At 40.0% G+C, this 19,121-nt stretch overlaps 1 long non-coding RNA gene across 1 annotated transcript; it reads left to right on the top strand.

The window, feature by feature from the left end:
• The first annotated feature begins 6,485 nt into the window (after positions 1 to 6,485).
• On the top strand, positions 6,486 to 12,909 carry LOC149464698 (uncharacterized). The gene is made up of 2 exons (XR_016312319.1): positions 6,486 to 7,413; positions 11,210 to 12,909. It is a non-coding gene; the product is annotated as an uncharacterized LOC149464698 (long non-coding RNA).
• Positions 12,910 to 19,121: the final 6,212 nt, after the last annotated feature.

Here is a 19,121-nt window from a genome sequence, read left to right on the forward strand (position 1 = left end):
AGTGTGTGTGTACGTATGTGTATATATATGTGTGTGTGTGTGTGTGTGTGTGTATATACAGTTGTGGCCAAAATTATTCAACCCCCACTGAAATTGAGTGTTTTGGCCAGTTTGACATTGCTTTTGATCATTCAGTCATCTTGCTTACATTTACATTAAAGAGGCACTTGTAGGTCAGACAAATATAACATAACAGTTATAATGAAATAACCACAAATGTCTTTTCTGTGCTCACAGCATTATCAGTTTTATTCAACCCCCAAGTGACATTCAATCTTAGTACTTAGTACAGCATCCTTTTACAGTTATAACAGCTTTTAAACGTGAAGCATAGCTTGACACAAGTGTCTTGCAGCGATCTACGGGTATCTTCGCCCATTCTTCATGGGCAAAGGCCTCCAGTTCAGTCACATTCTTAGGCTTGCGCACTGCAACTGCTTTCTTTAAGTCCCACCAGAGGTTCTCAATCGGATTTAAGTCTGGTGACTGCGATGGCCACTCCAAAATGTTCCAGCCTTTCCTCTGCAACCATGCTCTAGTGGACTTGGAGGTATGCTTGGGATCATTGTCCTGTTGAAAGGTCCAACGTCTCCCAAGCCTCAGGTGTGTGACGGACTGCATCACGTTTCCATCCAATATCTCCTGGTACTGAAGAGAATTCATGGTACCTTGCACACGCTGAAGCTTCCCTGTACCTGCAGAAGCAAAACAGCCCCAAAGCATGATTGACCCTCCACCATGCTTCACAGTAGGCAAGGTGTTCTTTTCATCATAGGCCTTGTTCTTCCTCCTCCAAACATAGCGTTGATCCATGGGCCCAAACAGTTCTAATTTTGTTTCATCAGTCCACAGAACACTATCCCACAACTTTTGTGGTTTGTCCACATGGCTTTTGGCATACTGCAGTCGACTCTTCTTATTCTTTGGAGACAGCAAGGGGGTACGCCTGGGAGTTCTGGCACGGAGGCCTTCATTACGCAGTGTGCGTCTTATTGTCTGGGCTGAAACTTCTGTACCCACATCTGACAAATCTTTTCTCAGTTCCTCAGCAGTCACACGGGGACTTCTCTCCACTCTACGCTTCAGGTAGCGCACAGCAGTCGAAGTCAGCATCTTCTTTCTGCCACGACCAGGTAGCGTTTCAACAGTGCCCTTTGCCTTGAATTTGCGAATGATGCTTCCTAAGGTGTCTCTTGGTATGTTTAACATCTTTGCAATCTTCTTATAGCCATTGCCCTTCCTGTGAAGAGAAATCACCTCTTCTCTTGTCTTCCTGGACCATTCTCTTGCCTTCACCATGTTTGTAACCACACCAGTAAATGTCTAGAAGGAGCTGAGTATCACAGTCATTTTAAAGCTGCCTAATTGGTGCTTATTATGCTTGATTGCTGCTCGGTGACATCCACAGGTGTTTTCAATACCTGATGGAAAGCACCTGTATGAACCTCTGTTCTTCAGAGTGGTAGTCTTTAAGGGGTTGAATAATTGTGGCAATGAAGAAACCACATAAGAACCATTTACTACTGTATTACATAAACAATTGATGTCATTTTAGTTGCATTTGGGTAGTTACAACGTCCTTGTAGGATTTGATTCTGAATACAATTCCAAATGTACACTATAGTCCCTAAACCCCTTTACAGCATTGGGGGTTGAATAATTTTGGCCACAACTGTATATATATATATATATATATATATATATATATATATATATATAGTATCTCACAGAAGTAATGTAAAGTAGTGAGTGTATGGCTTGTATAACAGTGTAAATTAGCTGTCCCCTCGAAATAACTCAACAGTCATTAATGTCTAAGCTGCTGGCAACAAAATTGAGTACACCCCTAAGTGAAAATGTCCAAATTGGGCCCAATTAGCCATTTTCCCTACCAGGCATCATGTGACTCATTAGTGTTACATAGACTCAGGTGTGTATGGGGAGCAGGTGTGTTAAATTTGGTGTTATCGCTGTCACTCTCTCATACTTGTCACTGGAAGTTCAACATGGCACCTCATGGCATAGAACTCTCTGAGGATCTGAAAAAAAGAATTGTTGCTCTAAAAAGATGGCCAGGCTATAAGAAGATTGCCAAGACCCTGAAACTAAGCTGCAGCATGGTGGCCAAGACTATACAGTGGTTTAACAGGACAGATTCCACTCAAAACAGGCCTCACCATGGTCGACCAAAGAAGTTAAGTGCACATGCTCAGCGTCATATCAAGAGGTTGTCTTTGGAAAATAGACGTATGAGTGATGCCAGCATTGCTGCAGAGGTTGAAGGGGTGGGGGTTCAGCCTGTCAGTGCTCAGACCATATGCTGCACACTGCATCAAATTGGTCTGCATGGTTGTCATCCCAGAAGGAAGTCTCTTCTAAAGATGATGCACAAGAAAGCCCACAAACAGTTTGCTGAAGACAAGCAGACTAAGGACATGGATTATTGGAACCATGTCCTGTGGTCTGATGAGACCAAGATAAATTTATTTGGTTCAGATGGTGTCAAGCATGTATGGCAGCAACCAGGTAAGGAGTGCAAAGACAAGTGTGTCTTACCTACAACCAAGCGTGGTGGTGGGAGTGTCATGGTCTGGGGCTGCATGAGTGCTGCTGGCCCTGGGGATCTACAGTTCATTGAGGGAACCATGAATGCCAACATGTACTGTGACATACTGAAGCAGAACATGATCCCCTCCCTTCAGAGACTAGGCCGCAGGGCAGTATTCCAACATGATAACGACCCCAAACACACCTTCAAGACAACCACTGCCTTGCTAAAGAAGCTGATAGTAAAGGTAATGGACTGGCCAAGCATGTTTCCAGACCTAAACCCTATTGAGCATCTGTGGGGCATCCTCAAATGGAAGGTGTAGGAGTGCAAGGTCTCTAACATCCACCAGGTCCGTGATGTCATCATGGAGGAGTGGAAGAAGACCCCAGTAACAACCTGTGAAGCTCTGGTGAACTCCATGCCCAAGAGGGTTAAGGCAGTGCTGGAAAATAATGGTGGCCACACAAAATATTGACACTTTGGGCCCAATTTGGACATTTTCACTTAGGGGTGGACTCACTTTTGTTGCCATCAGTTTAGATATTAATGACTGTGTTGAGTTATTTTGAGGGGACAGCTAATTTACACTGTTATACAAGCCATACACTTACTAATTTACATTGTAGCAAAGTGTCATTTCTTCAGTGCTGTCACATGAAAAGATATAATAAAATATCTACAAAAATCTGAGGGGTGTACTCACTTCTGTGAGAGTGTGTGTGTGTGTAACATATATATTTGGGCAAGTGGAAATTATGTGGGGGTGAGCAGTGCCGGGACTAGGGGTGTGTGGGAGGGGGCAGCGGTGGGGGCAGTGACAAGCACAATCTCCTGTAGGCTTTCAATGAAGCAGCTGAAAGCCCCTGGAGGGAGAGGAGGAGATGTAGTTTCCAGCTGCTTCATTGAAAGCCATACAGGAGATTGCTGCTTGTCACTGCCCCTACCGCCACACTGATCATCGCTGCTCATTCCATTTCTTTCCTGGCCCTCCAGCTGTGTGCTCCTCAGTGACCAGCTCCTCCCCCCATCCTCTGCACCAATAGGATAAGGGGGGAGAGGGGCTGGATCTTCTCTGCCTCCCCCTGTGCTCACCCACATTCCAGTCTGTGTAGCTTCTCAGAAGAGGATGTGTGGGCAGAAAATTGTACACAGAGCAGCCGACAGCTCTGATACCTCTGACTGAGCATGTGAGTCTGACCTCTTTTCCTTCCAACCCTCCCTTCCTTCCCTCCCTTCCTTCCCTCCCTTCCTTCCTTCCACCTTTCCCCTCCACCCCTCCCTTCCTTCCACCCCTTCCTTTCTTCCACCCCTCCCACCCTTCCTTTCACTCCTTTCTCCCTTCCTTCCACCACTCCCTCCCTTCCTTCCTTCCTTCCTTCCACTGCTCCCTCCCTCCCTTTCTTCCTTCCACCGCTCCCTCCTTCCCTCCCTTCCTTCCTTTCTTCCTTCCACTAATCCCTCCCTTCCTTTCTTCCACCCACCCCTGTCTCCCTTTCTTCCACCCCTCCCTTCCTTCCTTTCAATCCACCCCTCCTTTCTTTCCTTCCTTCCTTTCAACCCCCCTCCCTCCCTTCCTTTCACCCCTCCCTCCCTTCCTTTCACCCCTCCCTCCCTTCTTTTCACCCCTCGCTTCCTTTCTTTTACAGCTACCTTCCTTCCTTCCTTCCACCCCTCCCTCCCCCCTCCCTCCCTTCCTTCCACCCCTCCCTTTCTCCCTTCCTAACACCCCTCTCTCCCTTCCTTCCATTTGCTTTCTTCCTTCCTTCCATCCTTCATTCTGCATAAAACATGTAACAGTGGCATTTCATAAGATAATTTACGAGGGCGTGTTTAGGAGTGGAATTAAGGGTGGGACAGGGTAGGGGTTGGGTGGGGCAACTGTTGGCGAGTAACTCAGGACTTGAAATTTTTGAGCCCTGAGATATAGACAGATAGATAGTACTGACATCACTAAATGGTGGACCGTGGTCCAAATACGGACCAGGTGACAGTCCAGTCCGGACCGCGGCCACACCGCTTAGCAGCCTGAGTGAACTCCTCTTGTCCCACTGTTGCAGCTGTTTGAAATTGGGAAGAATGGCAGGGTGGACTCCTATTCTGTATACACTTGTCTGCCACCACTGTAGTCTCTGCTGCTGTTGAAGTCACAGCAGAGAAGAGGGTGGATGGAATGGAAGGAAGGACTCCTCTTCTGAATGTACCAGCTTGCTGCCACCGCTGCTGAACTCAGAACAGGGAGGAGAGTGGGAGGCACTGCAGGTCTACAGGGGGAGCAGGGGAGGGGAGCCAACCTTTCATATTAACAAGTGGGCACTCCCCTTTTAACCAAAAGTGTTCGGAAGCTCACGTGCTCAGTGAAGATCTTCTGTGCCTCCTCTCTGCTCTGAGTTCAGCAGCGGCAGCAAGGTGGTACATTCAGAAGAGGAGACCTTCCTTCCATTCCTCTTCCCTCTTCCCTGCTGTGACTTTAACAGCCGTGGCGTGGGGAGCTGTAATACTGGGGAACTGTGATGTTAGAGGGGAAGCAAAGGGTCTGTGATGTGGAAGGTTGTGATTGCAAGGGGGACTGTGATGTCAAGGAGGGACTGTGATGTGAAGGTGGGCTGTGATGTAAGCAGGGCTAACATGTTGGGGGGGCTCTAATGTGAAAGAGAGTTGTGATGTACGGGGGGCTGTGATGGGAAAGGGGGGACTGAGGACATTAATTAGGGAATGTAATGTTAAAGACCTGGGTAATAGAAGAAAAATGAGATACGGACCTCTGCAGGAAGAAAATGTTACCAACCGGAGTTCCGTAAACTTTAATTCGGTACCCCTGATACAGTATATTATAATTGTTCAATACTGATGTACAGATGGCCTGTCTCATTTCTTGAGGCTCCTAAAATGCAAGGACAGTACAAACCCCCCCCCCCAATTGCCTCCTTTATTGAAAAGTCCAATGTATTTAGTAAGCGACATTGTACGTTTTTTGAAGTACCAATTATTTGTCACAATTTTTTGGAAAATGAAGAAACTAAAAAAATTGGGTTTTTTTTTTTTTTTTTTTTTTTTTTAACATTCTGTCACCAGTGCAGTATAACATCATCCGATGACTGCTGTGGTGGTGATCAGCAATACTGACTGGTGACAGTATGTGAAAAATGTATTATATTTTTTAAGCATTTTTCTCTCTTTTTTTTTTTTTAACTTGTTCTCATCAGAGTAGTTCAATGTCACCATAGTAACATGGTACTACTCTGGAGACGGGGAGGATGATAAGGGATTTTATTTTGTATTTGCACTGTTATTGCTTAAGCAATTGTTAACTGACATGAATTGCTTTCCATTCATGACAGCTTGATTACTATTGTGATTGGCTACAGCTAATCACATGGTACAGGGTGCTGTGATTGACCCAGTTATCATGTGATAGCTTTGAGCCAATGACAGCATCACAATACTAAGGAAAAATGTTAGGAATTAAATCCATTCATAACAGTTGTGTTTATATTGTGATCATGTGATCGCATAGCTCAAAGCAACCGAGATAACACAATTAACAGCAGAGATAAAACAATTCATTTCTTGAGACTCTGAGGGTGTTGTGCATTTATTGGAATGTCTGTGCACATTGCAATATATAGGCAGGACCAAGAGGAAATTAGCGACTTGCATTAGGGAACATACTGTATATACAATACTAAAACGGGTATAAGAGGTTATGAACTGTTAAATCTAAATTATGATTCGGCATTTATATTGATGGCAAGCTTGCAAAATATTTGGTTTTTATGATTAGTCATAATTAATATTAATATGTGTAAGTGGTCTTTGACAAATGGTAGTATTTACTATTCTTCAATTATAGCTGAGACCAAAAGATATACAAGTTAAGCTGAAATAGTATATACCAGTTGAAAGTTGAGTAGACTATATTTAGAGGTATTTGGTAGTTATGTCAAGGTTATTAGAAGTGACTTACTATTACATTACGTATTTTCTGTGTATATTTAGTATACGTCTCTAACACTGATACATATATAGTTTAGTGATTATACATTGATATGTTCTTAAGCTATACTATCTTTTAAATATATAGCTAAGGGTTACATCATTGGTACATCAGCATACATATGTTCCTGTCCATCAAACATCATATGTTTAGCATCTTTACCTTATATGAAATGGCTTTGCTAAGCAGTAATACTTTCCATAGAAGGTATTAAGTTCGCTAACTATGACGTACATTTGCCTCTTAAAAGTGCATGAGACACAGACACAGGGACACATACACACTCACGCTCACACACTAATATTGACACTTTGACATACACGTACACACACGGATGAGATGCTGGAACAGGTGCTGCAAGACGAGATCATCATTAACGTCACGTCCGGCTCTTGCTCTCTCGGACTCTGAGTTGGAGAAGGACATGAGAATCGCACATGGCAAGGACAGCCATGACAGATAATGGTGACTTTGTTTTAAACCTTCGCTTGTCATTTTTACAATAGTTTTATCTACATGGAACTGTTCATAATACGCTTTACATTGTTATTTTACTCCATTGTGTGATAGAATAAAATCACACTTCATTTTTATTTCAATGGCTCTTTCATTCATAATCGCCTCAAGACACTAGAAGAAGTATTATATGTGTCTAAAAATCCAACATTTTGGTGAGCCAGACACCGCCGCACGTTTTTTCTACGGTTTTTCCCATACCTTGTTAAGGGGGAAAAACGCACGATTCTGTGATTGTCAAGTTTTGGGAAAAACACGGTGAAAAGTACCTAGCAGAACAGGCGATTAAAACAGACTTGGACGAGAATTCCAGTGATTGAGCCGGGTCAAACGAGAAAATCTTCTGATTACGGTGAGTAACAATTATGGAATTTATTGATGACTTAGTTAATGAAAGCAAGTTAGAATTTAAAGATGTTTCTTTATATCCTGAAGACAGTCAGCTATGGCACTACATGTATAATGAATGTTTACAGGCCAATATTCAGATAGATAAATCTAGATTCACTGTGCACAGACAACGTAAAAAGATATCTAACATCTTAAATTTAGTAAGAATATTCAACAAAATGATTTTGAATGTTGATTTACCTGTTAAAAAAGCTTGTACATTAAAACAGACAAAATGTAGCACTGTACAGCATGAAAATTTGTCTCAAGATGCTCCTAGTTGCCCAAACTGTGACATTTTCTGTAATTACATAGAAAATCTTGAGAAACAAATTGACTCAAAGACAAATCTTTTGTTAAGACTGCAGAATGACAGTAAACAGGTTGCCATGATTAACACAGATGACAAACAGAGTGATTCAAAATCAGAGCCACGTCTGTCCGATTTCTCTGAAAGTTCGGATATTGACTCTGATGACGAAACACAAATTAGACATAAAGAATTGTTATGTAAAACTGCAAAACTTAAGTTGCAAATACATAATCAATTAATGAAAGTTTTAAAAGACATTCCTGCTTATGATCCAGATAAAGATATCTATAGCAACATGGAAGTATATGAAATGCATGTCAAATGCCATCAGATTTCAGATCATGACATAAATTATTTGTTTCCGATGTGGCTCCCAATTAAATTTATGTCTCGAATTAAAAATTCTGTTGTTAACGATAAAGATCAGAAAAAACATAATGACGCGACAGACAGACTGCGACAATTGCTGTTATGTTCAACAGGTGAAGACGTACCTTCTGTAGAAATGCTCGACTTACTGCAGACTACTGCTGACGAAGACCCTTTTGAATTTAAAAGCAAGTTTTCCAAAGCATATAAAATTATATTTGGAGTAGAAAATGAGGAAGACTCAGCTATGATCAAAGCTTTTGTAAAGAAATTCACATATTTAGACCCAGTAACCATTGTCATAGCCGAGGAAAAACAAAATTTGAATGATATAGTAAGTTTCATTGATAGAATCCGGAGAAAATTGCAAAATAGCAATATCACTTATGAGGTAGCTGCGCTACAAAGTGACAAAAACAGTCAGATTACAGTTATGCCAGGAACTACAGGTCCCAGTAAGAATGACAACGACAGATGCAAGCAAGCGAGTCATAATGAGGATACCACATGTTTTCACTGTCATAAACAAGGTCATATCAGACGCCATTGTTGGAAGTTTAAACTGAACTCACAAATAAAGAAACTGGAAATAAAAAGTGAAAAAGCAGCTTTTGTACAACCTGCTGTGTTGTGTAATGATAAAAATTTAACTGAATCGCCTTCTGCTTCAACAGTTAAACAAATTCACACTTTGACTAGAAACAACTGTTCTGACAACAGGGTGAGAAGGGCTGTCACTGACAGAAATGGTTTATTACCAGTTCCAAAAATAGAATCACGTCCACATTCATCCCCGATATCGTTAGAATTTGTCGCTCCAATTGTATTGGATGACAATGGAAGGCCTTTTATAGACGGATTACTAAATGGTAAAAAGATCAAATTCCTAATTGACAGCGGATCTGAGATTAATCTGACCAGAGAAAACGTACCTGTGAAACCAAATTCACCCATGTGTAAAATAAAAGGTTTTAATAATACAGGTCATTCCACTGCTAGACAGGTACCCAATGTAACATTTGAAATACCTGGGCTAGTGAAAACTAACATTGATATTTGGTATAGTAATGCCACCGAGAATATTCTTGGCATTGATTTTATCAATAAGCAAAAGTGGATTATTGATATTATGACGAAAGTTATTTGGAGGAACCCTTCTAGGCCCAAATCAATGTTAATGGATCCTTCTATATACAGTGATGTTGGTTTCAACTCTAAAATGTTTACAGCACAAAAATGGCCTGATATTGATGGTAATTATGCTTTACAAGAATTGGTACAACGTTTTCCAAGTTTGTGGTCAAAATTTAAAAATGACATAGGAACTTTGAAAGATACAGAATTGAATATTGAGGGAAAGGATCCTATACCCCTAAATCAATATGAGTTACCACAAGAATCAATAGGACCACTTTCTGCCATTATTCAAGAGTTTGTACAACTTGGGATTTTAAAGAAAACACAATCAGTGGTAAATAACTGTATTTGGCCTATCAAAAATGCTGACAATTCATATTCTTTGTCAGTTGATTTCAGGACACTGAATAAACATATCACAAATAACAAAGCAGTTGTTCCTGATCATTCTAATATCAAGTTACATTTAAAGGCCGAATCCAAAGTGTTTTCTGTTTTGGAAATCGATAACAGTCATTTTTCGATCCCCATAGCTAAAAGTTGTCAATACAAGCTAGCTTTTAAGTTTCAGAAAGAGACCTATGCATTCACTCGATTAGTAGCTGGTTTAGACATCAGTGATGGTATAGTCCATGAGTCCATAGAAAAAATTCTATCACAATTTTCAAGGCCAGAATGCATTTTTCAGCATGTAAATACAATTATGCTGAGTACGCAGAATGTTAACGAACATATTACTCTTTTGTCTGAGCTATTTATGTTGTTACAGGATGCAGGTCTTAAATTAAACCCAGAAAGGATTCAGCTGATGAAAAGTCAGGTGAAATGCTTTCACATGCAGATTAGTCAAGGAAAGAGACAATTATTGCAGGAAACAGTCAGAGCTATCACTGCCATTCCAGTTCCTACAACACATAAAGCATTGCAACAATTTTTGAAAAACATAAATCATTGCAAAGAGTTTATACATGGTTTCGCAGAGAAAGTTAAGCCATTACATCATCTTTTGAAGAGTAAAAATAACTTAGTTGACCAATGGGGTCCAAATGAGAATAATGCTTTAAAAGTGTTGAAAAAGGATTTGCAGAATGCGCCAGCATTAAGTACTATTGAGGTTTGTTCCAATGCTCCTTTTGTTGTGAAAACTCATGTATCTGAGAATGCTATTTCAGTAACTTTGTCTCAATTAAAAGAAGGTAATGAGAGACTAATTAGTTACTTCTCCAGAAATTTATCACTATTGGAAAGAACTTTGACATCAGAGGCACAACAACTGTTGAGTTTCTTTTATGCAATCAAAGTTTCACAAAGCACAGTAAAGTCACATAGTATCATATTACAGTCTCCTGACAGTTCACTAAGAAGAATTCTTGAGGAAGATACATTCAGAGAATGCCGTGAAAGATATCCTCAGTGGATAAGAGCACTGTTAGCCAAACACATTGTGATAGGTACAGCTGTATCAGACAAGTCTCTACCTCACATTCACAGCAACACATGCATTAATGAAGAACACTCTAACACTAGAGTAATGACATCAGCACAGAAAACAGTTACGCATATTTCTAAAGTTATAGGGATGAGAACAAAGGCATAAACCTTTGTCATCTCTGGGGTGATACAAAACCTTTCTTTGTTTAATAAAACAGGGTTTTGCGGTCATGACCTATGATGAAATATTGCGTCCTGTCATACCTAAATATCACACTACTTTTGTATTCTAGTTTAGGTAATTTCAGACAGGATTAGGACAGTATTTTGATTGATATATAGAGGTTTTCTGTAAAAGGAAATAGGAAGTAATGTTACTTCACAATATGTGTTTCAAACTCATACACTGATTGTTCCATAATCTTCCATAATCTTTCATATTTGTTGAAATAGGTGCAAGACTAATGCAATGTTTGTGCCAAAGTAATGATACTGCATTTCTTTACAGAAATGACATCTAAAATCAAACATGAAGCGTAACAATCTCCTACAAGCCAACGTGAAGGAATTTGAACGTTAAAGAAGAGTTCTTCATATGGCAGAAGATTGAACAAGAGCTCAATACTTCACACTTGTGACTGATTTATCGCGTTCAACAAAAATGTTTCTACTTTACAGAACTTAAAGAAGATATTGTATAGACATTGCATGAAGAAAAGATTCATCAAGAGGAAATCTATTTATTAATGATAAAATAATTTATTATTGATAATATTGTTATAGGTCACATATACATTTTAATGATCCTTTTATTCCGATACTTACATCCATATTGGGATAATATTATTATTATTAATTTTTTATTTTTTACATATTCATATACGGAATATTTTTTGGTTAAAACTTCATAGAGTTATTCCAGTTATTAGAATATCTTTTGTTAAAAGATTCAAGAAATATATTACTCTTATAGGAGCAATATAAACTTATGACACATTTTAGAATGGAAAGTATATTTCCGGAGAGTTAAAATATTATACAAATATGGAAATATACTACATTAATTATTATTACATCATTTAATTATTTTTATTATTATTATTACTATATTATCATATATCAATTAACATTATGATTAAGAATTTTTAGGAAGAGAAACTAAAGATTAGGTATAGAGTTTTGAAGGAAAGTTATTTTGATTGGTCCAGTTATGAAGAATATATACGATCATTTGGTATAAGACGGTGTGTATGGGACATGAATGAAGTGTGCATTGATTTGGCATTAATTTTAGACTAATCATAATAAGGGGGAAATGTTAAATCTAAATTATGATTCGGCATTTATATTGATGGCAAGCTTGCAAAATATTTGGTTTTTATGATTAGTCATAATTAATATTAATATGTGTAAGTGGTCTTTGACAAATGGTAGTATTTACTATTCTTCAATTATAGCTGAGACCAAAAGATATACAAGTTAAGCTGAAATAGTATATACCAGTTGAAAGTTGAGTAGACTATATTTAGAGATAGTTGGTTAAAAGTATTTGGTAGTTATGTCAAGGTTATTAGAAGTGACTTACTATTACATTACGTATTTTCTGTGTATATTTAGTATACGTCTCTAACACTGATACATATATAGTTTAGTGATTATACATTGATATGTTCTTAAGCTATACTATCTTTTAAATATATAGCTAAGGGTTACATCATTGGTACATCAGCATACATATGTTCCTGTCCATCAAACATCATATGTTTAGCATCTTTACCTTGTATGAAATGGCTTTGCTAAGCAGTAATACTTTCCATAGAAGGTATTAAGTTCGCTAACTATGACGTACATTTGCCTCTTAAAAGTGCATGAGACACAGACACAGGGACACATACACACTCACGCTCACACACTAATATTGACACTTTGACATACACGTACACACACGGATGAGATGCTGGAACAGGTGCTGCAAGACGAGATCATCATTAACGTCACGTCCGGCTCTTGCTCTCTCGGACTCTGAGTTGGAGAAGGACATGAGAATCGCACATGGCAAGGACAGCCATGACAGATAATGGTGACTTTGTTTTAAACCTTCGCTTGTCATTTTTACAATAGTTTTATCTACATGGAACTGTTCATAATACGCTTTACATTGTTATTTTACTCCATTGTGTGATAGAATAAAATCACACTTCATTTTTATTTCAATGGCTCTTTCATTCATAATCGCCTCAAGACACTAGAAGAAGTATTATATGTGTCTAAAAATCCAACATGAACATAATAGGGATTCTAGCAGTTTGAAATTTTGGGGCATTGAAAAAACTGCCAGGCATTGGTGTGGTGGTAATTTTAAAAGAGCTTTATCAATAAAGAGAAACACTATGGATTTAGAAAGCTAATACTTTCTCCAATGGTTTTAATGTGGACCTCGATCTCACTTGCTTTATTAGTGACTCGGTTGTTTCTATGTATATTAGTCATGTTCACAGTTATTCACAAATCTCCCTTATCCTTGTGAGCTAGTTATTGTTTTATGATCGTTACTGGTTTTTATTGCACGTTGATTTTATGTGATTAATTTTTTTATACTTGATTTTATTCAATATATTGTATTGATTAAAATGTATTGTATTAGACGCATAGAGCAGGCAAAGTTTTTTGCAATTTTTTATAATTTATGTGATTGGAGTAGTGGGTGCATAGAGCGTGGCTTCAGTGGAGTTGGTCCAATGAACAAGAGAAATGTTGGCACACTCAGTGTTAGTTATCTGCTCTCCGTGTCCCTGGTGAGTGTGGGAGGTACTTCAGTGGTGGGAGGGCTTCTGCATAAATATCTCTCTCTCAGTATAGCCCGGCATGGAGCCCCCGATAACCTCAACATGACGAAATGCATGGATAGAAGAAAAAAAAGCATGGCTACATGGAGCTTAGTGAGAGAGGGACCTGACAGGTACTATAGTGAGTTCAACTTTATTGCAACTGCAGGAATCCACCCCAACTGCACCAGAGAAGGCTTTTTAAAATAATAACATACCTTTGTTTATTTTTATTGCACTTGTTGGAATATATGTATGGACTGAATCGTGTATTAACAGGTGGACCTTTATTAACGTTGATGTGGATTATACATATTTGACACATTATTTGTGACTCATTTATTTAGAAACATTGAATGGGTATAGCGCAGCACATTTATATTTACAGTTCCAAGAAAAAGTATGTGAACCCCTTGGGATTACGTGGAGTTTTGCATGAATTTAGCATAAAATGTGCTCTGAACGTCATCTAAGATACAACAATAGAAGAACACAGTCTGCTGAACATAATACTACACAAACATTAGATGTTGCCATGGTTTAATTGCACATAACATGTAAACATTCACAGTGCAGGGAGGAAAAAGTATGTGAGGCCTTAGCTTAATGACTTCTCCCAGAGCTAATTGGAGCCAGGAGTGAGCCAACCTTGACTCCAATCAGTGTGATGATATTGGATGTGTTGCTGACAGCTGTCCTGCCCTTAAAAAACACACACCTGTTTTGGGTTTACTGGTTTCAAGAAGCACTGTCTGATGTGAACCATGCCTCGCAGAAAAGAGCTCTCAGAAGACCTACCATCAAGAATTGTTGACTTGCATGAAGCTGGAAAGGGTTACAAAAGTATCTCCAAAAGCCTTGATGTTCATGTGTCCACGGTAAGACAGACTGTCTACAAATGGAGAAAGTTTAGCACTGTTGCTACTCTCCCTAGGCGTGGTCGTCCTGTAAAAATGACTGCAAGAGCACAGCGCAGAATGCTGCATGAGGTAAAGAAGAATCCCAGAGTGTCAGCTAAAGACCTACAGAAATCTCTGGCACATGCTAACATTTTTGTTGACACATCTACAATAAGGAAAACATTAAACAAGAATGGAGTACATGGGAGGACACCACGGAGGAAGCCATTGCTGTTTAAAAAGAATATTGCAGCACGTTTGAAGTTTGCAAAAGAGCACCTGGATGTTCCACAGCACTACTGGCAAAATATACTGTGGACAGATGAAACCAAGATTGAGTTGTTTGGGAAGAACACACAACACTATGTGTGGAGAAAAAAAGGCACAGCACACCAACATCAAAACCTCATCCCCACTGTGAAACATGGCGGAGGGAGCATCATGGTTTGGGGCTGCTTTGCTACCTCAGGGCCTGGACGGATTGTTGTCATTGATGGGAAAATGAATTCCAGAGTTTATCAAGACATTTTGCAGGAAAACGTACAACCATCTTGTCCGCCAACTGAAGCTCCGCAGAGGATGGGTGATGCAACAGGACAATGACCCAAAGCATACAAGTAATTCAACAAAACAATGGCTGCAACAGCACAGAATACGCCTTCTGGAGTGGCCCAGTCAGAGTCCTGACCTCAACCCGATTGAAATGCTGTGGCATGACCTTAAGAGAGCGATTCACACCAGACATCCCAAGAATATTGCTACACTGAAACAGTTTTGTGAAGAGGAGTGGTCCAAAATTACTCCAGATCATTGTGCAGGTCTGATCTGCAACTACAGGAAACGTTTGGTTGAGGTTATTGCTGCCAAAGGAGGGTCAACCAGTTATTAAGTCCAAAGGTTCACATACTTTTTCCTCCCTGCACTGTGAATGTTTACATGTTATGTGCAATTAAACCATGGCAACATCTAATGTTTGTGTAGTATTATGTTCAGCAGACTGTGTTCTTCTATTGTTGTGACTTAGATGACGTTCAGAGCACATTTTATGCCCAATTCATGCAAAACTCCACGTAATCCCAAGGGATTCCCATACTTTTTCTTGCAACTGTATTTGTTTCATTCATTTGCAACTTCAGTGGGTTTTGTAAGTTTAATACGCCTAGGTTCACACTGATTTCGTGTGATTTCAATCCCTTTTCCAGTGCAATCTCAAGGGGCAGCTGTCCTGTGAGCTCATGCATGTCATGTGCAGTTTAGAGATGTGAATTTACTATTGTGACTTATCCCTGTCAGCAGCAGGGATGAGTCATCTGTACAGGGGCGGACTGACCATGCGAGCACTCGGGCACTGCCCGAGGGCCCGGGGTCAGTAGGGGGCCCCATAAAATGCCCCTGGTACCTTTTATAGGCTTTTTTGGTGTGCTTTGAGTGTGGGCAAGGACACAGGGGCCCCATGATCCCCCATTGCCCGGGGGCCTCATGAGTTGTCAGTCCGCCCCTGCATCTGTTGTTAAGGAGTTGGAACCTGCAGTCTTCATAACAACAATGAGAGATCCTGCTGTCAGCTGGGACTTCCCATTATAAACATAAGAGCCATCATTGAAAAAAACAGCGTGGGGGTCCCTCACTGATCCATACTAGGCCCAGTGTGTCGAATATGGATTTTAGGGGGGCGCGATGCAAAAAAAAAAAAAGGCGTCTCTCTAAAATTCATACCAGACCCTTAACTGAGCATGCAGCCCAGGACGCCAGGAAAGGGGGGATGAGTGAGTACCTCACCTCTTAAACAATACCAGGCCATATGCCCACATGGGGGCTCCTCCCCCGAAAAGCACTTTGTTGCCATGTTGATAAGGACAAGGGTTTTTTCCTCACAACTCTGGCTCTGAATTTGTGGGGGGTAGCTTATCAGAATCTGGAAGCCCTCAAAATCCTGCTCCTCCATGTGAATGAGTTGGGGTACCCGTAAATAAAAACACAAATGTAAATAAAACACAAACACAGCTTCTGACGTGTCCTTTATTAAAAAAAAGAAAGAAAAAACCCCAATGTCCCCCAATGTAAATCCATTGTCAATCATGATGAATGCCGACCTGCATGAAACAAAATTCCCTCTGCCTGCTGAACATGACTGGTCCTGTTGAGAGATACTTTCCCGAATGACAGCCACTTCTCCCCTACCACTAAGTAAACATGAGGAGGGTCACCCAGTGATATCAATTGGCAACAACACCCCCATGATGTCACTTGGAGACCCTCTAGCCATGATGTCATAGGGGCATGGTCACCCGGTGATGTCACCAAGTGACCCTGCTACTATGATGGCACTGGGAAACCCCCATCCAATCCGTCATAGGGATGTGGTCATATTAATTTCTGCAAAGCTCAGTTAACCTACCTGGCGGTATTCCTGAGTGTAGCTCGGGGTAGAGTTTCAGTACCACAAGTGGTAACCCTGAGCTACACTCGGGCTTACCATGCGGCGCTGCATAGGGAGTCCCTGCAGCGCTTACCTTGTCCTTTGCTCCCGCAATGCGTCCCCTGCAGTGTCCCCGGCCATCTCCTCCGGCCAATGCCGGCATCCGGCTTCCGTGTTCCGGTCCCTGTGACGTCGGGACGTACGGGCGCCGGAACCGGCGGCAAATTTGAAAATTTAAAAAAAATGACTTTTTTTTTAAAACGATTATTTCATAGCAAAACATTCCTGTATCAAAGCATTTCACATACATTTTGTCCCGAGTGCTTTGTCCGGCACCCTGCCTGCATTTTGACTGTTCTTTCTGCCTGGAAACTTGGAAAAGTCCATGGCGTCCAAAAAGCGTCCCTTTAGGTCAAAATCGGTTTTAGACCGGCTAGAGAACAGCGATAGTAAATCAGAACCACTTGCAGAATTGAGTGATAATGATTCGTGGGGGAAATTCCTCATCAGACACTGAAAACGATTTTGCGACTTTGCTCAGTGATGTGCGAACTTGGCGCTATATTTCAAATTACAGTGTTTTTGGTTTGATTATATTATTGAATTAAATTTATTATTATTATATTATTATTTTTCATGAGTATTTATTAAATTATAATTTATGATTTCGTGTTTCAAGTTTTATCATATCCGAAATGTTTACTAGACTCTTGTTCGGACAGATTTCAGGGAGTTATTCCTAAATTACAGGCCTACAATAAAAAAAATACATATTTCCATGCAAAAAAATGGTATCGCTTTTGGTACAAAATTCCTGACATAATCATACCGCCAGGGAGGTTAAGAGAAAGCATTCAAAATCTAAGATTGCTTCTGTGTGTCTTGCGTAAGGGGATGATGCGTAAGGGATTCTTTCCTTACCTTACAAGTTTAGGAACAAGAGATTCTTCAAAAGTTTGAATGCATTATTCTTGTTTGCGCAGAAACTTCTCATGAACCCAGATAAAAATAGGGGTTATTAAAATCACCTAAAATCACGGAATGCTTTCTGCATCTCTGAATGCGTATAAGCAATGTTTATAGGATAAGTGAACTTTAAAATATTGTGCACTTATCCTTCTTGCCCCTTAACCTAACCCACTTTCCTATTTCACAGATGCACATTAACTGCAATCTAATAGCCGCAGTTCCAGTGTTTGTGTATATTCAGCACTGCAATTCTTCACTGTCCTGGCTATGCCTGCACATTACAGCCTCCTAACATTTTTGGAATGGTTTCCGATCATCTCCAGCTTAAGAATACTACCGTAAAAGTCAATGGAGCACCAATGCAGAGGCACAGCCAGGACAGTGAAGACATGCATTATTAGATGGAAATAAACAGTGGAACTATATTAGGCATATTAAAGTATATAAGCTCCTAGGATCCGGGCCCTCTAATCCCTCTTGTATTGAACTGTATCGTTACTGTACCGTCTCCCTCCATAATGTAAAGCGCTGAGCAAACTGTCGGTGCTATATAAATCCTGTATAATAATAATAATGTAAGCATCCTAGGAGAGGGAGGGTGGTTGAGGCTAGATCTTTGTGCACTTTTACTATAATTGTAGAGAGAGCTTAAGAATGTTAAACTGGGCTGCAAAGAAAAAAAAAAGCCTTCTTTTCAATCAATATATTCTGTCATTGATCTTAATGGAAATATGTCCTTGTCAATCTGTCCCTAGTGGAGTGAATTATGACACTACATCCCTGTATTGCAGAATATTAATACCATAAAAGAGGACCTAAAAGAGTGCTAAAATCCTATGAAAAAATCAGCTACCATACATATAGTGAATCCCACTGATCCTCATACCTGTAGAGTTGAGATGTACATCTAAAGGTAAAAGATGCCTTTGTGAAATGGAGTGAAATAGAGAGGATTCCTTGATGCAGTGGGGGTTATTTACTAAAACAGGAGAGAGAAAAATCTGAAACCAATCAGCATCCAGGTTTATTGCCAAAGTATGATTGATCAAGCTGAAGTTAGAAGCTGATTGGATCCCATGCATAGATGCACCAGATTCTGAGTGCTCCCGTTTTAGTAAATCCCCCTCAATGGCTTAAACTACTGATTATGCTTTATCAGGGTGGATTTGATTTAAATCAAACTGATTTAAATCCCGATTTAAATCACTAGTCAGTAAGGCTTGATTTAAATCCTAGTTTTCTACATAAAGACTAATTCTTGCTGGTATAACTTTAATATGCAAGTAGATGAAGATTTTTAGAATAACA

Source organism: Staurois parvus, unplaced genomic scaffold (genome assembly GCF_062004578.1).
Source record: "Staurois parvus isolate SC_StPar_1 unplaced genomic scaffold, SC_StPar_1.0 ptg000148l, whole genome shotgun sequence".
NCBI lineage: Eukaryota > Metazoa > Chordata > Amphibia > Anura > Ranidae > Staurois > Staurois parvus.